The sequence below is a fragment of the Neofelis nebulosa genome, chromosome 5 (genome assembly GCF_028018385.1).
Source record: "Neofelis nebulosa isolate mNeoNeb1 chromosome 5, mNeoNeb1.pri, whole genome shotgun sequence".
Lineage (NCBI taxonomy): Eukaryota > Metazoa > Chordata > Mammalia > Carnivora > Felidae > Neofelis > Neofelis nebulosa.
In genome coordinates, this window is record NC_080786.1 from 44,360,089 (window position 1) to 44,378,658 (window position 18,570).

General features: G+C 42.5%; 1 protein-coding gene across 1 annotated transcript in view; it reads right to left on the reverse strand.

Annotated features, from left to right (window-relative positions):
- The window catches only part of WWTR1 (WW domain containing transcription regulator 1), a 136,098-nt gene that overhangs the window by 55,349 nt on the left and 62,179 nt on the right, over positions 1 to 18,570 (reverse strand). The gene's annotated exons all lie outside the window — the stretch shown is intronic.

Here is an 18,570-nt window from a genome sequence, read left to right on the forward strand (position 1 = left end):
TCCTTCGGTCCTCAGCTCCTCAGGTGCTTCCCCGCCATTCAATCACGGGGATGCCATGGTGTGAACTCCTCTCCCAAAGCAAGACCGGGCCCTCCCGCCCCCGCCAAGCCTCCCACGTTCCCGGGCTCAAGTAATTGACATAATGAGGACACCTCTGTCAGTACCAGCCAAAGACAGAACTCTTGAAACCAACCTCATAAATCTGACACTACTGAGCTCTTATTAAGAGCAAGGAAGGCACTGTGAGGTCCAAGCAGGTGATACATAAAACCCCGAAGAAGCTTATGTTCTACTAAGCAAGGTTAACAACTGTTTAGCTGGAGGACGGGGTAGCAGGAATTAAGTGTAGGAAGACCAGCAAGTGCCAGATTATGGAGAAGCCCAAATGTCAAAGCATGAAGGTTTCTGAGGGAAAAGACATGATTAGACTTTTGGTCATACACAACTTCCAGTATTTATATTGTGACTTAATCTCAGAGAAACTGGTACAACATAAGCTGCTGCCTAGAGTTTCCATATGTTCTTAGAAAGAGGGACAAGACCTCCAGCTTTGTCTGCCTCCTCCCAAACCACAACGTAAGTCATTCTTGGTAACTTACGTGCCCTACCGCACACCATCACCATCATCTCTTTTTTTTTCCCTGAAGTTTATTTATTTTGAGAGAGAGAGAGAGAGAGAGAGGGCATGTGCACATAAGCAGGGGAGGAGAGGAGGGAGAGAGAGAATCCCAAGCAGGCTCCACATTGTCAGTGCAGAGCCTGATGCGGGACTCAAACTCACGGAATCGTAAGAATATAACCTAAGCCAAAATCAAGAGTCAGATGCTGAACCAACTAAGCCCCTGGTGCCCCCAAAAACTTTTTTGAGATTTCATTATATTTTTCTTTTAAAGATGAGCATATTCATCTCGCGCTGTAACTTTGTTTTACGAATTGTATCAGAGTGCTTTTTATATATTGATGAAAGACCACAAAAGCTGACCGCAAAAACCAAACGTCAGCCTTTTGTTCTATGCCTTCCAACTAGGTTTACCTCTCCTAAACTATTTGTCTAGGCCAACCCCCACACACTAGGGACCTTCCCAGATCCACCTGAAAAGAAGCATGATTGTCCTTTCATTAAACACACCTTAATTTTGAATGACAATGGCCTCCTTTGAATCTTTAGCAACGCAAACCACTATTACTATCATTCAATTTAATCCCAAATCACTGTAATTCCTGGCCCTGGAGTTTTATTTGTCTCTTCTCTGGCGTGTTTCCTCACATCTGAATGCTGCTAAACGAATGCTGCTAAAATTCCTCTTCAGACTTCTTTATCCTAGACAGCAAGTTATTGCCATGGGGAACTCATCCACTGCCTGAGTGAAAGCTTGGATGTTTTCCCAAGAAGGCCTTTAAATGAGTGTGATTTAAAAAAATATAAAAGTCAGGCTTGATACAAAGGAAGCAAAATTAAGTTTAACTGTTGAGTTTCCATACTGTAAAAGCCACCGACAGTTTTCAAAAATATAATAAAAAATGTGGGGCGCCTGGGTGGCTCAGTCGGTTGAGCGTCCGACTTCAGCCCAGGTCATGATCTTGCGGTCCGTGAGTTCGAGCCCCGCGACAGGCTCTGTGCTGAGCCCGGAGTCTGTTTCAGATTCTGTGTCTCCCTCTCTCCGACCCTCCCCTGTTCATGCTCTGTCTCTGTCTCCAAAATAAATAAACATTTAAATAAAAATTTTTTAAATGAACTAGGAGGAATAAAAATTTTAAAACCAAGACTGTCTTGTTAAGAAGAACACAAGTGGGGGGGGGGGCAGGACCTAAATAAAGAAATGAGAATCACTTACTCCAGCGCAAAAAGACGATAAAGGAAAGAAACAATGGTCTCATTTATACCTTCAGTTTAAGAATTGTAATTCTGCGAAAGCTTTCATAAAATCCTTTTGTCAACTTTTGGTCAAGTGGAAACTCATAACCAGCCTCAGGGGATTTGTCATAGTCGTTTCAGAGTGAGGAACCAATTGATGAGGATGTCAGAGTTGAGTAAACTCCCTTTAGCCAAGTAATTAGAGCGAAGAAACCCTTTGACTAACCATCCCTTCAGGACCCACACTATTAAAACATGTTTTCCAAGGTAGGTATGCCCTGCATACTTTCCACAATGGCACCAGAAGGAAAGGAATTCTTCTCTCTCTTATGAGCCCTTCTCAGACCCCCTGAGACCATGGGTCCTGGTGCTGTGCCAGAAGCAGCATGAGCACGGCCACGGTGAGACAGAGTGACGCAGTGGAAGACACTTAAGGACACTGCTGGGGATAGTGGTAGGAATGACACAGGAGCTGGAACGATGCATTCCCAAAGGCTGGTCCCCACTCTTCTTTCCCATCCTGAACCAGTGGGCTGTGGCCCCCAAAACTGGGGAGAGCAGAAAGGCCCACAGCTAAGTGGTAAAAACGAGCCCAGCTTGCCGAAGGACTGCCACCACAACAGGCTGGCCTCCACCGCCTGGGACAGAGTCCTGGGGCTTTCTGGGAGGGCACTCTGGCCCCATCCCAGAGAGGTCTGACGCCAACGAGGCACAACTCAAACGTGGCTTCAAGTCCGAGAACTCCCCCAGGGCCGTGGGAGCCTCCTCAGCCCACCCTTCCAACCCCATACCCAGCCAACGCTTTTAAAGGAGTTTTGTTCCCAGCAGATTTGTTAATTAAAAGTGTCACTCACAGTATTCCCCAAAGACTAGAGTACAAGAGGGAGTCTTTCTTAAGTGAGCAGTTCTCATTGCTCAGAAACCACTCTGAGAAGAAAGCCACTCGAATTCCCAGCCTCTGCAGACCCACCAGTCGACCCGACGTCAGCTTTGCTTTAAGGCTCGGCTTCTATGAAGTCCAGGGTGGCTCCCAGTCTGAATGCCAAAAGCAAGAGCATTGCTCACAAGAACTTAATACATTGCTGATGATTTGATTTGAAAGCTAAATTCTGCTATTGTTCAAAACGTTTAGCTCCTGTCACCCTGTTCCCGAACGCAGGCTAAGCCACTGGCTCTTTCACACTGCTGTCTCATCTCCGCTCCCTCTGAGTTACTGACTCATTTCCTTTCTCGAATTTCTCAGTGTAACCTTACTGTCTGCCAGGACCCACAGTTTAGGATTAATCCCGACTTCCCTGCTACTCCCACCTCTTTCCTGATTTCATTCCTCCCTTGCTGCCCAGTCCTATTCAACCAAATGTCTCTGCTGTTTTTAAAAGCCCAATTTCTCCTGAAAATTTACATATATATTCAATCTGCTTATATATGTGTGTCCAATGAATACATATTCTGTATAGTTCTCATATTTTAAAAAATGGAACAAAAAAGGAAAAAAGGTATCAAACTATTTACGGGTATACATACAAGTTATAGGCCCACGGGTGCTTTTTTTCCTTACCAAACTCTCCTGTACTTTCCAGGTTTTTAACAGTGGCCATGCATTGTTTTCGTAAGCAGTAAAAAACAAAAATAATCATGAAGGCACAACATGACAAAAAGGAAAATGACGCATGGGCATGCAGGTCACAGGGTACTAAAATGTTATTAAAGATAAACTGTAGATTTGGCTCATAATTGTTGGGTGGCCAAAGGAAGAATGAGGGAAATGGAATTAATCACCTGGCCCCATGTTGTTTACCAAGAAAAAAAATGCCAGTTCCTAAGGATAAGGAAAACTTTTCCCGGCACCATAAGGTCTTTTTCCTGGGCAAAAAAAACAAAAACAAAAACAAAAAAAAACCTCCTGTAATTCACAAAAGACCCTGGCCCCAGGGGCGGAGCTATAACAAAGATAAGAGGAGTGGCCTTCACTTCCCAGACAGTCTTTCACAGTCGCGGGAAGAACAAACCAACTTCTCACCTCCAACCACATCAGGAGTCTCTCCTTAGAGAAGCATCCAGGTCCAAAAAGAGCTTCGGTGTTGGGGACTGCAGCTTGTGTTCAGGGGCAAGAAGGTCAGCGCTTCTCTGAGAAGACGTTTGGCTGGAAACAGTAGTTTATGGAAAGCTATGTTTTGTGAAATAATTTTTCCTTCTTGAATTAATATGTTGCTCAACAGAGATGCAAGTTCAGAAAGCCATTTTATTTATTACGGAAATTCTGTGTTTGAGGTTGAAATGTCACTGAAATGAGCAGAAGAGGCAGCTTCACCTCCCAATGTCCCTCCACTCACCGCCTGGTCCCTCCCATTGGCCTGCAGGGTATCTTTAACTTAGCTCCTATTTCCTCCTTCCAGGCTCCTGCATGACCTTTCACCTTGATGAGCACAAGGGCCTCCAGGCTTCCCTTCCTCCGTCTTTCTGGTTTTCCTCTGCCCTTCATCCCTTCCCCCACCCTCTCAATCAGATAATCCACTCTCCATCCCACCTCTAGACTCCTATCCCCAGGACAGCTGGGATCCAAGTCACTTCTTGGTCTCACTGCCTGTGAAATAAAAGTACTACTCGTGTAGGCATCTTCCAGAAAGAAGACCTACTGGTGCGACACTGTTCTGGAAAGATCAAAGTCTTGGCATCACACATATCTGAGTTTGTTGGGTTTTTTTTTTTAATATTTATTTTGGGGGGAAGCTTGGGGCGGAGGGGGGTGGAGGGGAGGAGGGACAGAGGATCCGAAGGCGGTCTGCCCTGATAGAAGAGAGCCAGATGTGGGACTCGGGACTCGAATCCATAAACCGCAAGATCATGACCTGAGGCGAAGTCGGATGCGGGACTCGAATCCATAAACCGCAAGATCATGACCTGAGGCAAAGTCGGATGCTCAACCGCATGAACCCCCCAGGCGCCCTTCACATATCTGAGTTTTAAGGCTACTCTGATCTGTGTGACCTAGTTGGGCAAGCCACTTCACTCATCCTGGTCTCAGCACCCAGATCCAGGAGACGGGAGTAAAAGAAGTTAACAAACACACCGGTTCCTTGTTGCAGGGTGAAATAGGTCTGTTCAGGGAAACTAATGACAGCCAAAGTCACCTGCAGATTTCACGGCCAGTTCACTGGGCTTTCCAAGTTCACCTCCTTAGCAGTGAATGCATGGAAGGTAGTAGCTCTGGCCTCAAGCCCAAAGCTCACAACATAGGTTCAAGTTTACTCAACAAGCTTAGATTGTACACCTATTGTGCACTATGCACTAGGAAGGTATAAAAATAAAAGGCATTTTGTAAATATAAAACCCTGACTAGCAGCAGAACCATTAAAGGCAATGATAAAATCTTATCTGTAAAAATAGAACCCACCGGCTTCTTACAGCCCAGGACAAGGCCTGGTGCTTTTAGATGAATTTATCCTCCAGTCCATGACCTATTACATTAATTTTATGGAAGGAAGCCACACAACAAAGACTTTCTGAAATAGAGAAGGTCTATGTAATACATTTTGTATTGCTGGAAGCATACAAAGATATAAAAATAGAAAGGATCCTGAGTGCTTGATTTTGAAAGAATTTAGAGTCCTTCGCAACATAAGCCGCTTGCCTATTTCTATGGGCAAAGTTTTCATCTTTAAATCTAAGTGCTTTGCCTTTTTACTCCCCCTCTTCTCCACCGTCAAGGCTTTAATATGTTAGAGTTTCACATTAGTGTCACACATTACTCAGGGCTCCCTGCAATCAACAGACCTGTTAGGACAGGACTTAGAAGTAGCCTCCAACCTGCCTCTTCTTCTCCACCACAAACTAGCTAGGCAGTTAAAGAGAACCACACCAATGAAATGTGAATTTAAAGGCAGCCTGGGGTCATAAAACCAAGGCTGACTGGTTCAAAACTCAGTTCACATTCAGTGCCACTTGGATCCAATCCCCTGACAATCCCAGGCTCTCTTCAACTTCTCTCTTGACTCTCTCTTCTTGGGGGGGTGCCAATATTTCTTTTCCAATGGAACATAAGCTCTTTTGATGACAGAAATGACCCTATGGGGCATAGCAAAGTACTCTCTCTGCACATAGTAAGCATCTGCAAAACAATTCCCTTGCAACCCCCATAATACTCACAAGCCCAATTTAGGGCATAAGTAAATTGTCTTATATTTTTAAATCAGACATTATATATATATTTTTAATTTAAGAGACCAGTTTACCACCCTGTTAACGTTATAGCAAATGTACATACAATGAAGATTAAGTGCTTAAAAAGTGCTAAATGAACTTTGCAACTTGCTTGTTGTGAACCAGTTCAATTTAACCCACCCTTGTTAAAAATGGAAATTGAAACAGATTTGCGTGAGGTTGATAATTTCCCAGACAGAGCTTGCCAAGTAAGTTTGACCCATTGTCAGCAGACAACAAATGCTATGCCAATGCTTAATCCTGTACCAGATGGCAAGACTTGTCCGAGACTCACATTAAAGTTCTGAAATGTTCCCCAGTTAGAATTAAAATACAAATATGCAAAAGCGGTTTATTTATTTTTTGTTGTATTTCAGGGATAAATGCTGCCTGCGTTTCAATTACATTAAACATGCTGGCAGTGTGTTCTTATTTAAATTTCCAGACCTAGGAAATGACACATCATATCTTACTCATATCTTGCATTTCTTTGAGTGGCGCCTTTTGTTTTGTTTTGTTTTTTGCCAGTGGTACTTAGTTCTTCCAACTGACATCAGAGGTGGGTCTTAACCACAAGAACAAAGACAGCTGGCATACACACACCCTAATTCTCCCAGGCCCAGACGTACACTCTCCCCAGTACTTCCTCTGCTGTCCCCTAAAACCAGAACATAGAGGAAACTGATCACAGTATGAACCCCAAAGCTGGGGGGAGCCTCATAGCAGGGGTAGCCCCACAGCAAGGGGAGCTCCCATAGTTGTGCTCACAGCCCACGTCTAAATCGGCAACCCAACCTGATTAATAGCCATTCAGTAAACTGTTCCCATCTGCTTAACCCTATCAGTCCAGCTGGATAATGGACAGTAGGCTTTTGAACTACAATACATGGACAATCAGAAATAAAGTGTTGGCTCTTTACCTGGTTGAATAGATGTTTTACTTTATTTCCAAAGCCATCAACCTCCTTCCCACATTTTCATCCTTCCTATTGTCACCCTAACCGATGATTCTTTGTCCCAAAGCAGCTTTCACAACACTATACTTGGCTACAATTCTTTTTCTGTTCTGCCCGAATCCTAAGCGGTACCCTCTCGCTAGTCTGACGCATTACATTAGAATAAAAGATACAAAGAGGTGAAAGTCAGGCTGCAAAGGTACATGGCTGACACATCCATTAGCAAAGCATTCGCACCATTCACAGATTAAATCCCAAAGCCATGAAAACTGCCTCATGTCATACAATAAAAGTGACTGTTCACATAATAGAAGTGTGCTTAATGAGAAAGCTCATCCTTCTTTGAAACCACAAGGAATTTATACTTGAAAGGTTCTGGTCAGATTTTCACTTAGGCAGCTCATCAAACATAGCTGTATAGTCTATGACATAGGAATGATAATTCATACATAAATGGGGGATTTTTTAGGATCCTCTAATAAAAGATGATACAAGACCAGCAGCATTATTTTGGTGCCTGTTTCCGGTCTCTACCATTCACTTGCCAAACATTTCAGAGTCCCCTGGAATTCTGAATGAATGGCAGCGATTGTATTTTTAACTACCAGGCTCTAATCCTCGACTTCCATCACAGCCATGCCAAGAAGCCTCCCCTTGTTTAAATTAGCAGCAGTAGTAGCCGCAGCAGCGTGGAAGGTCTCCTGGCACTTCCGCCACAGCCAGCTGTGGTGATCTATCTACTCAAATCCTTTTCCCCGAGCACCAGACTTTTCCGCAGACTCATTCCCGAACCTGCTCCGTCAGGGCAGAGGCTGAGTCAAGGCCAGCTGCTGCCAGCCCGAGGCACAGTGTGAGCCCACTCGAGGCTGTAATACCCGTGGTTCCTACAGGGCTCTACTTACCCAGTGTGTTGTTGCTGGGGTGGGAAAGGAGGGGACACTGTGAATGTGGAGAAAACCACTTCGGGAAGCCAGTGACTCACCAACACAACCCCAAGGTGTGATTCACTGACCACCTCACTTCAGACGGTGAGCCGTTGTGTTAGAGCCACCCGACATCGCCACTGAGGTCCCCAACATCACCCAACATGGGCAGACCTAACTGCCCCCCCTGCAAACTGAGCCAAACTCTTGCTTAGCCTTATTTTCCCTATTCCCTAAAAAAGCAGAAGGAACAGAAGGACTGGGTTTTTGTTTGTTTGTTTGCTGTAGGCCAAGAGCGCTACTAAAGAACTTTTGGCTGTAATGCAATTTTATTATCAACACTTAGCATTTTTTCCTCTTCTCACGCAGGATCAATAGTGCTATTAAGAGATTTATAAATCACATTAAATTTCTTCCGTTGAAACCAAACAACAACGTAAGAGTTTATTTCACTGTTTTATTATTTCCAGATATCAAGTATAAAATATGTACTTGTACATATTTTCCCACTTTCTCCTTCTTCACAAACAAAAACACGGGATGGGAATGAGGAGAAGTGGAGAAAAGATGAGGTTCTTTATGAACGGTGAATTCTAGAATTATCAACAGGCCGTAAGGAATGCATTCACCCATTTATCCGTTTTACAATCATTTACAGAGGCCGTATCTTCCATGAGGACTCAGTCCCAAAATCAGTTTTGGGAAATGTGGGGTGTAGTGAAAATTACAACTGCAAATGCTTTCAGGGCCTATAATGTACAGTCTACTAGGCGTTCTGTACGTTAGACTGTCAATCAGTAAGCCCAAGGCAGCCAGTCCCTTCTAGTGTTAAGACAGATTACTGTTTCTACCGCCAAGCTCCAGATGAAGTGATGCTGTCCCCAAATACTTATGCTGGGATGCGCTAGGTGTGTAGTGTTGAATTCATGCCACCTGAACAGGCATACAGTCCTAAGTACCTGTGTTGTCTTTTGCTCCAAGGAGGACGTATCAGAAGATGACCCAGAGTGAGCCTTCGGAGCTGGCAATCAAAATGGCGGGGAGGTAGCGGCAAAGAAATAATGAATGGCGTGGAGGCTAACAGAGCACAAGTCTTATTTTTGTTGTAATTCTAAATTGTCCAGAGCCCGACACTCTAGCTTGGTAGCTATGTGTTAGGTCTGCTCCCCCTTATCAACTGTGTCTGACATCTGGGAAGCAGCTTTTACCCTCACAATCATTTTTTAAAAGAAGTTTGTTTTTAAGCCACGGAACTACTTTAAATTCTAAAATACTTTTGAAAATTGTTTTTTCCAGGCTCTCCGTGCCCAACACGTTTCAACGTGTTGTTTTTCCAGTTGTTCTTCCGGTGTGTCTTCTTCATTGACACACAGCTTACCCGCTCTGAACCCTCTCCGAACATAAACCAGCCCAACTAAACTCAGGATATGCCCTCCTTTCTCTGCCTTCCAATGGGGCCAACTGAATTAAATGTCACTTGCCCCAAAGAAGAGGGCAAAGCCTCCCTAAAAACCAAAAATTCTTCTGGATTCTTCTGGCTTCACTTCCATTCATGTGAAGAGATTCCATTCCTTTTCATTGGCTTTGTTTTCCCCAATTATGAGAAGAGGACGAGCCACACGTCCTCTGGTCACTGGAGCCACTTTCTGCACATGGTTGAAAGACATGACCCAGCTGGCACTAGCAATGAGACTGACAAGAACCCCAACGCTCGTCTGGAGAATGACTGCAGGTGTTTTTCAGAGCCAGCGTCCCATTTTGCAAGAAATGATCTGGACGATCGAAGACAAAAACGGAGGCATTAGGGAGCCTGGGTGGCTCCGTCGGTTGAGCGTCCGACTTCAGCTCAGGTCATGATCTCATGGTTTGTGAGTTCGAGCCCTGTGCCAGGCTCTGTGGTGACAGCTCGGAGCCTGGAGCCTGCTTCAGATTCTGTGTCTCCCTCTCTCTCTACCCCTCCCCCACTCATGTTCTCTCTCTGTAAAAAATAAATAAACGTTAAAAAAAAAAAACTAAAAAAAAAAAAACTGAGGCATTAACAGGGATTGAGTGAAACACTGGAGGCGGGGAGGGGAGAGGACTACTGGGGACCTAGATAATCACCAGGCAACACTGCTTATGTTTCGTGTTTTAAACCCAGCCCACATACCTTTTTACATGTATTTTTTGGCATCTTTGGTTGAAAATATCACCCAAGTGAGCAAGGGTGTTCCCCCAGTATGTTTTTGAACTTGGCCTCTGCTATGAACCAGTTAAGAGAACACTGTAACTTCACCTAGCATGTCCAGGCCTCAGTGTCCTCCACTGTAAAATGGGCATAAAAACATCCTTTTCATGAAGTTGTTTTGAGTATGTCACCAAATAACAAAAGCAAAGCACCTGCACAGTGCCAGACATACATGTGACATTGTGAATATTAATTCCTCCTTTATCCCTGTGTAAATCTATCCCAATGGTTTAAAGGGATCTGAGGAATTCAAATTCAAACCCAGCAAACACACGATGGTACAATGAACCCAAGGAAATGACGGCAGTAATGGTGGGTATCAATCCACTGCAAAAACTGCAGATATACTTGATTTCCCACAGAGTCGGCTTAGTAACAACTAATTTAGAGAAGAAACATTCTCAACCCACAATGAACTAGGTGACCACCAGCTCCTCAGGTGGTTCCTGCACCTCCTTTTGTTTTGCCTTGGGTTTTTTTGTTTGTCTGTCTGTTTTGCATGTAATAATATCAACTCTCAGATCCAGGGTAAGAAAAGGCCGAAGCTGCTTTGTGTTCTTTTCAGGGAGGAGCTTCTGGTGGTGAGGAACATCCCCTGTCAGCATGAGACCTTCTGCCCGCGGGGAAAGTAGAAAGGGATTTTAGTTGGAAGATAAGATTGAACACTAGAAAAAGAGTATCTAATGGCTTTCCATTTTTCCTAACAGATTTCTGTTAGGAATGCTCAGGAAATTTTAGAATAATTTAGTTTTGCAATCATTTACAAGGTGACAATTGTTCACCCCCACAGTGCAGCCTAAAATGTAGGTACAGACCAGTTACAGAAATGCAGGAAGATCTGAAGCTTCTGAAAGTCCACAAATAGAAAAACAAATTTAGGCTAAAAAGTACTAAAGTTTTATACAAAAAAAACATATTTGTACAAACTCCAAATAGAGTTAACTTGGTGCCTACAGATGCAGGTTTAATAATAAAAAAAAATACACTATTGCTTTAATCTTTACTTAACAAAGGACAGAAATACGTATCTGTTCCCATTTTTTATGATTTATTTCCCCATCCAAACCCCATTCTTTGCTAAAGTAGCCAGCATTAATTCTCACATAAAATAAATATCTATTTATGTGTGTGCAGTCTTTAATTTGGATATGATCTTGAACTTACAGGAAACATGCAAGAATGTGTAAGGTATTTCCACCTACTGATTCACCAACTGTCGTTTTTTTTTGAAAGTTCTGACTGGAAAGTAGCACTAGAATAATCATCTGTTTTTATACGATCCCATAGTGACAGTAATACTTTGGCAGATCATTTTTCAAACTCTGAAGTGAATTTTATTCTGTAACATATGCAAGATAAATAAAGACCGAAAAAGGCGAAGATAGCCAATCTGAATAACGAAGTCAAGAAACAAAGTAACACCAGACTTATAATAACATCTGAACAAAAGCATTACAAATTTGGCAATAATGGTGACCCTTAATATCCTTTCATTGGAGAAGAAAATAGACCCCATGTGAGAGGAGAAAACCACAGGCAGAGGATTCCTTTATTTTCAGAGCTGCTGATGGCCACACCACAGTATAGTATAGTAGAGTTAGAGATCAAACATTTATGTTTAAACACTGACTTGGGAAGAGCAGCTAGCTTTTCCACTGTGCTTTTTACTTAAATTGGCCAGGAGAGTTTTCAAACCAGGAGAGAGCCAGTTTATTAAGTCAACCGACAAGTAAGTTTTCTTAGAAGTTGAGAAAATACACGTGAAAAACATTTAAATTCTCAGGCAAATGTCCTTCCAATATTTGGAATAGATGTTCTACTTATACAGATAGACGTTTTGAGGAAAAAATCGTAAATATATCAAAAATCCGCATATCACCCTCTGCAGAATGTGTGATTTAAACAAAAGAAAAAATACAGCTTCAGGAAAATTTTTTTTTTAGCGTTTATTTTTGAGAGAGAGACAGAGATAGAGAGAGAGTGAGTGGGGGAGGGGCAGAGAGAGAGGGCACGCAGAATCTGAAGCAGGCTCCAGGCTGTTAGCACAGAGCCCCATGCGGGGCTCGAACTCATGGACTGCGAGATCATGACCTGAGCCAAAGCTGGCCCCTCAATTGATGGAGCCACCCAGGTGCCCCAGGAAAATATCTTTTCAAATACCCATAAAATGTTCACAAAAGAACCACAACCTCACTAAAGGTCACCCATGCACATCACTGGACTTAAACTGGTACCATCTTTCTGGAAGGCAGTTTGTCAGCACTTAACAAAATCCTGGAAAGAGCTTTGATCCAGCAACTCCACTTCCACAAGGCACATGCCAAGGAAATAATTTGATAGTTGTGGCAGAGATGGCTGGCTGCTTCTGAATATCTGCTTCCCCCTTCTTCTTGGTGCTAGGTATGGCCATGAGACTAAGTTCTAGACAATAAACAGAAGTACTATGTGGGATTCTGGGGAAGTTTTTTAAATGGAAGAGATACAGACTTTTCTGTTTTACACCTCGTTCTTTGCTTCAGCCTGGAATGTGAACATGATGGCTAGAGCTGTAGCAGCCCTCTTGAATCATGTGAATGAAAAAGCCACTGAGTAAGAACAAAAAAGTAGAAAAATGATACATGCATGTGCACCATCAAATCAGCACTTGACTGACTTCCTTCAGGTCTCTTTAATGTTAGGGATAAATAAGCAATCCCATTTCGTGTCCCTGTTAATCACAAACATAACTCCAAATCAATACAAAAAGTATGCAAAATGTATGAGTAGAGATGTCCAATTGTAGTTCTGTTTATATCTTAAATGTGTTGAGTGGTTGAATAAATTATGGTTCAGTCAGATAACAGAAGACTGAACAGACATTACAAAATGACATAGATCTATCTGTATTTGTTTAAATGGAAAGATGTTCACATACCTTAGCAATATATTGCTAAGTGAACACAATCCCATTTCAGTTAAAATATATACATATGAACGAGGGGAAAGTAGGCTTTATTCATATCTTTAGATTTCTCTGTATTTTCAAAACGTTTTATACAATAAGCATCATTTTTTGCAATCAGAAGAAAAGAAAAGAGATTGAGAAAAGCTACCCTCCTCCCCAACCCTGCCCAAATGAACTCACCTCTTACTTAAAAGAGTAATGTTGCATTCCACATTTGAACCTATAACTGCTAATTACAGCTTCGGAGAATAATTCCACAGCTAGAGCACAGGGTAGAAACTCTTGTCAGTCCCTTAACTGTGAGTTGGAAAAGGCGCCATCATAATGCTCCCGTGAGTGCTTAGCCTAAGGGAGCTCTGAACCAGGGACAGGCACGAAAGGCGGGGAAAGGGGTTGAAGGAAAGGATAAAGAGGATCAACGGACATTCTATAATTAAGCAATATTTTAGGGCTGCCTCTGGCAGGTGTTCGAGTGAGGGGGAGAAGTTGAACGAGGTGACAACAGACAGGAGCAGCTCTCTCCATGGGCAGATCAAGCGGGGCCTATCATCCTGAACGCTGTCTACACTTCACAGGACAATCTGAGGCATCTTATATCCAGCACCTGTCAGTTTTGGAGACTCCCGGCTGCGGTGCTGTTATTGCTGTCATCTACCTAATCCAGAGGGGAGAGGCATTTATTGTACCTAGAAAGATTAGGATGAAACGATCTTTGATTGTTCTTACGAAAGAGAATGCATAACTCATGAAACTGTTTTCTTCTTGTCGCTCCTGAATTTTTTTCTTTTAAAGGAAGAAACCTACCCTTGCAGCTGTATTTTTCATCTTTAAGCCCCATGTTAATTATATACTCGCTCCAAATAATGGTTTAAATTTAGTTTGATGACCAACCACAAGCCTCTTTCTCATCCCATTGCAAGGTACTTCCTGCCTTCAGACCGTTTACGCAATTGCCATTGACTTGGAGAGGAACTCCACAAGGAATGAAGCAGGATACAGATCACAGTATTGTCAGAGGAAATGGAATTTTCTTTACAGGATGCATTTAGATTTTTCCTTTCCATGAGCCTTTTTAAAGTGGTGTGGAAGTTGATGGACACTTTAAATATGCTTTCAACTTCGCAGTAGTTCCCCTTATGGACGAGTGTAGAAGGTCTGACAACACAGCAGATAATTCAAAAACTACTTATGGAATAAATGACTTAAAAAAAGAAAGTAATGAAGGAATATATTTAATGGGTTTCCTTTAGCAAATCATTTTACTTCTCAGTGTCTATATCAAATGAATCTTAGGCATATCTTACATATCTTTATCTACAAAATACTCAAAAAGCTCATCCAGGGGGTGCCTGGTTGGCACAGTCAGTTGAGCGTCCTGGCTCTTGATTTCAGCTCAGGTCAGGATCCCAGGGTTGTGGGATCGAGCCCCGTGTCAGGCTCCAAGCTAAGAGAGATTCTCTCTCTTTCTCTCTCTCCCTCTGCCCCTCTCACCTGCTCACATTCTCTCTCTCTCTCTCTCTCTCTCTCTCTCTCTCTCTCTCTCTCTCTCTCAAATTAAAAAAAAAAAAGCTCACCCAGGAAAATTTGTTCCTTACTGCTCCCAGAAGGACAGAGAATGCTGCAACATCTTCTAGAAAAGATGGTCCTAAAGGACCCCACCTCTGGCATACAGAAGACACTCAAAAAATGTGTGTGGAATGAATGAATGAACAAACTGGTATTAATATCCATTAATAATGATAGTCATGATAATAATTCATATTAGTCATACATCCTAATGTTCACAACAATGATGGTAATAATAATGTCTGAGAGTAACAACTGACATTTATATAGCATTTGCTATCTTGAAAAATTGTCTTAATTTCATCCTCCCATAACAGATCTATTAATCTCCATTTTTTTTTTTTAAATTTTAAGTTTATTTATTTTTGAGACAGAGAGAGACAGAGCATGAACAGGGGAGGGGCAGAGAGAGAGGGAGACACAGAATCGGAAACAGGCTCCAGGCTCTGAGCGGTCAGCACAGAGCCCGACGCGGGGCTCGAACTCAGGGACCATGAGATCACGACCTGAGCCGAAGTCGGATGCTTAACCGACTGAGCCACCCAGGCGCCCCTTAATCTCCATTTTTAAGATCTAGAAACTGAGTTGGGAGAAGTTAAATGATTTAACAGATTCCTCGAGGTTCTATAAGGCACATCAGAGAGTCCAATCTTATTCTCATAGTTGGGTCTGGGGCTTCTTCCACAACATGCCCTGTGAACCCCAAAAGGCTGACGTGAATAACTCAGACCATTAAGAAACAAGGAAAAGAGAGTAAGGACAGTCAGGGCTGCTGCGAACCTGACTCTGTCCTAGAACAACATCTCTTGTAGACTCGGTCCTTCAGAGGAAAAGGCCCCACAAGATAGATTCATCCCCCTCTTGCTTCAAGAACGCACCACTATCCTCCTCATCCCTCCTGCAGCCCTTAAGTCACGTACTGTCATGTGCAAACTTGCCTGCAAAGTTGACCTTTTAACTGCCTGCTTTTAATCAGGCCCATCCTGTCAAGAAAAGGGACTCTCGTAACAGTAAAACAAATTAGCTTTATGTGATCCTGTAGTTGATGCTAGGGAGAAAGGCGAGGAAGAAATACAAATACTACTTCATAAATATGAACCAAACACAAAGCAGAAGCCAAACTCTCTGCTAGGACTTACAAGGAAGAGGTAAATGGACTCTAAAGATGGACTTGGAGATGCAAAGGTAGCAACTGAATGCACCTGCCATGAGCAATGTTGGAAAGCTGAGCCAGAGCTGGGGGTCTGATTTTAAAGGTCCTGCCTCCTGGAAAGTCTGTCCCTTCAGAAACCAGTCTCTGACAATAACAGCTTCAGCCTGACTTGGCCTTAATTTTTATTAACGTTGATTACTATGAAAAATATTTGAGTAGGGCTGATGTTCCATAAAATAACTGTGTTCATTCTCTAATGTTACGTCACTAGCCTTTACAATTGACTATAACTAGAATTCAACACGTACAGTAATCTTATCGGAATTTTTCAGACTAAAGCTCAATTGCCTGGCTTATATTAGCCTCCTTTTGTAGAAAAGTTGGGGGGAAAAAAAAAACTAATGTTGAAAAAAAACCTAACGTTCAAGGAACATTCTGGAGCAAACTAAGAAAATACAGTTAGTTCATTTAAAAAGTCATTTCAAATGAATGTAAATCCTAACTCCAAATGAAATGTTTCTTTTAATATGAATTCTGATAATACAAACATAATATAACAATTACTTTGACTAAAAGATGAAAGTGTGTGCTAAATTGGGGACATGGCAGGGGGTAGTTGATACTAAGTCACTATGAGGTAATTAGGGGGAGACCCTCCTTAATCTGCCAGTATCATCACTACATGGAAGGACCTCATCTGGAATTTCTACCTAAAATCTACTTCTCCGGGAGCAAAAGCTTTCAGGCTCAGTAACACTGGCTGCGAGGAAACAGGGTGATGGGCAGGGTACCCTCAAGTGTGTTCTACAGGAGTTTAGTCCTAGAAGATCTTCGTCCCTCATACCCACACTCAAAAGAGTTTTGTTATCAAATCAGTTTGGGAAACATTGAATGTTATATTTCCCTCTTAAAATTCATAAAATATATATGTAGCATTACAAAAGGCCCTGGATTTAAATCAGCTTAACCCAATATTTCTCTAATTTATTTCTAGCTGCAATCTTTTTTTTTTTTTCCACTTTATTAATATGCTGTAGAATCCGTTTTAGGATTTGGAATATACCATCTGTGGTATCTATGGCAGGCATAGCTTCAGATTTAGTTCAGCAGCACAGTCTGAACATACACTATGCTTCAGACATTACAGCAATATTTTTATACCCAACTGGACAAAAGTGAGAAACTACAGGCAGTTCCTACAGAGAGTCACTGGGCAAATGTTAGTACGTTGGTTGCTACGAAGCCCTGATTCCGAAGCATCCTAATGACAGAGTTTATCCGTATCAGAGTTACAGAGATTAGAGATAGAGGCATTTATTGGCATGTATACAGACTGCGTGTGTGTGTGTGTGTGTGTGTGTGTGTGCGCGCGCGCGCACACTGAACGCAAGTTTGATTCCAAGCTTTTCATATATGGAAATATATACATATATACACGTATATATGCATTCCCATACGTGAAAGCTTAAAACTAAACTTGTTTTTAAAAAGTGAACTCAGCTGTTTGCACCCAGAAGCTTTTAACCTTCCTCCTTACTTTAAAATCGGGAGCCTGTGGGTGTCTATTCTTAGTGTGCTTTCAAAATGCAGCTTCCCTTGGTTCAGGGTCACAGCTGCAGCAAAGCCCTCAGGGTGGCTCCCACCAATCCCCTTGAAACAACTGGTGGGAACCTAGCGCTGGGCCATCAACCCAGCTGTTCAATTTCACTTTCTAACTTTAGCAAGTCACTTCCCCACTCATGTCACTAGGGCATGCCACACTGAAAATCACACCAGTGAAGGTACATTCCCACCCCCCCCCCCCCACAAAAAAACTCCAGGCACACAGAGCAAAGTCACACTCAGATGCTTACAGCAGTATCTCGCCCAGATGCAGAATGCAGGACCCACACGACCTGATTTACATGGGGCAGGCCAGTGATCTAAGAAAACATCACTAGACACCGCAAACCAGCAGACCTCCGTCTCCCCCCAGTTCCAACCCACTAGAAAGTTACCTATTAGCAGCTGCAGGGCCCAACAGCCTAGAGTCTGGAAGACCATGAAAACCAACCTCCGGTCAGGAGACTGGCACACACACTGTACCATCTGTTGGCTTTCTTACTAGAATGCAGGATGCATACTTTTCCACCCTGTTAATGTAGCATAAAATTGTCATGAAGCCCTCATAATGTAATTACTTGCATTTAATTGATTATACATGCCCTCATTCTAGTTTTCTTTCTTTTTAACTGCGTGCTCATTGTAATTACTTATCCCAAAGCCAGATTCCAGAATTATCTGACTGTTTATTATCCTTTGAGAGTTACTAATTAAAATAATTTCCTTCAGTGAAGAGAGTTGCTCTTTTCCTGAATTTGCCTTGACGCTGCTCACCACGGAGGAGAACTCTAAGAATGCCTTGCTAAGCTCCCCTGTAATTGACTGCCTCCATTGTTAACATATGCGTGGACTTAAAAAACATTAAACCACTTATACAAATGGAAACAAAATGCCCTTTGAGTTCTATTGATAACTTAACCTTTAGGGTTTTGGATGAAATCCCATTTCTCGGGAAGCAGAGGGAGCCACTGAATGAAACCATTATGTAAAACATTGTTGTGGGAATTATTTTGTGTGAAAATATATACAGTATTATCATTTAAAATGTCTTTGATGGCAGGTGGGCTTTCACAATTCCTAACTAAAATATACTATCTTTTATGGCTTCTCTAACTCATGCTCCATTTTTCAGGGAAATAGCGGT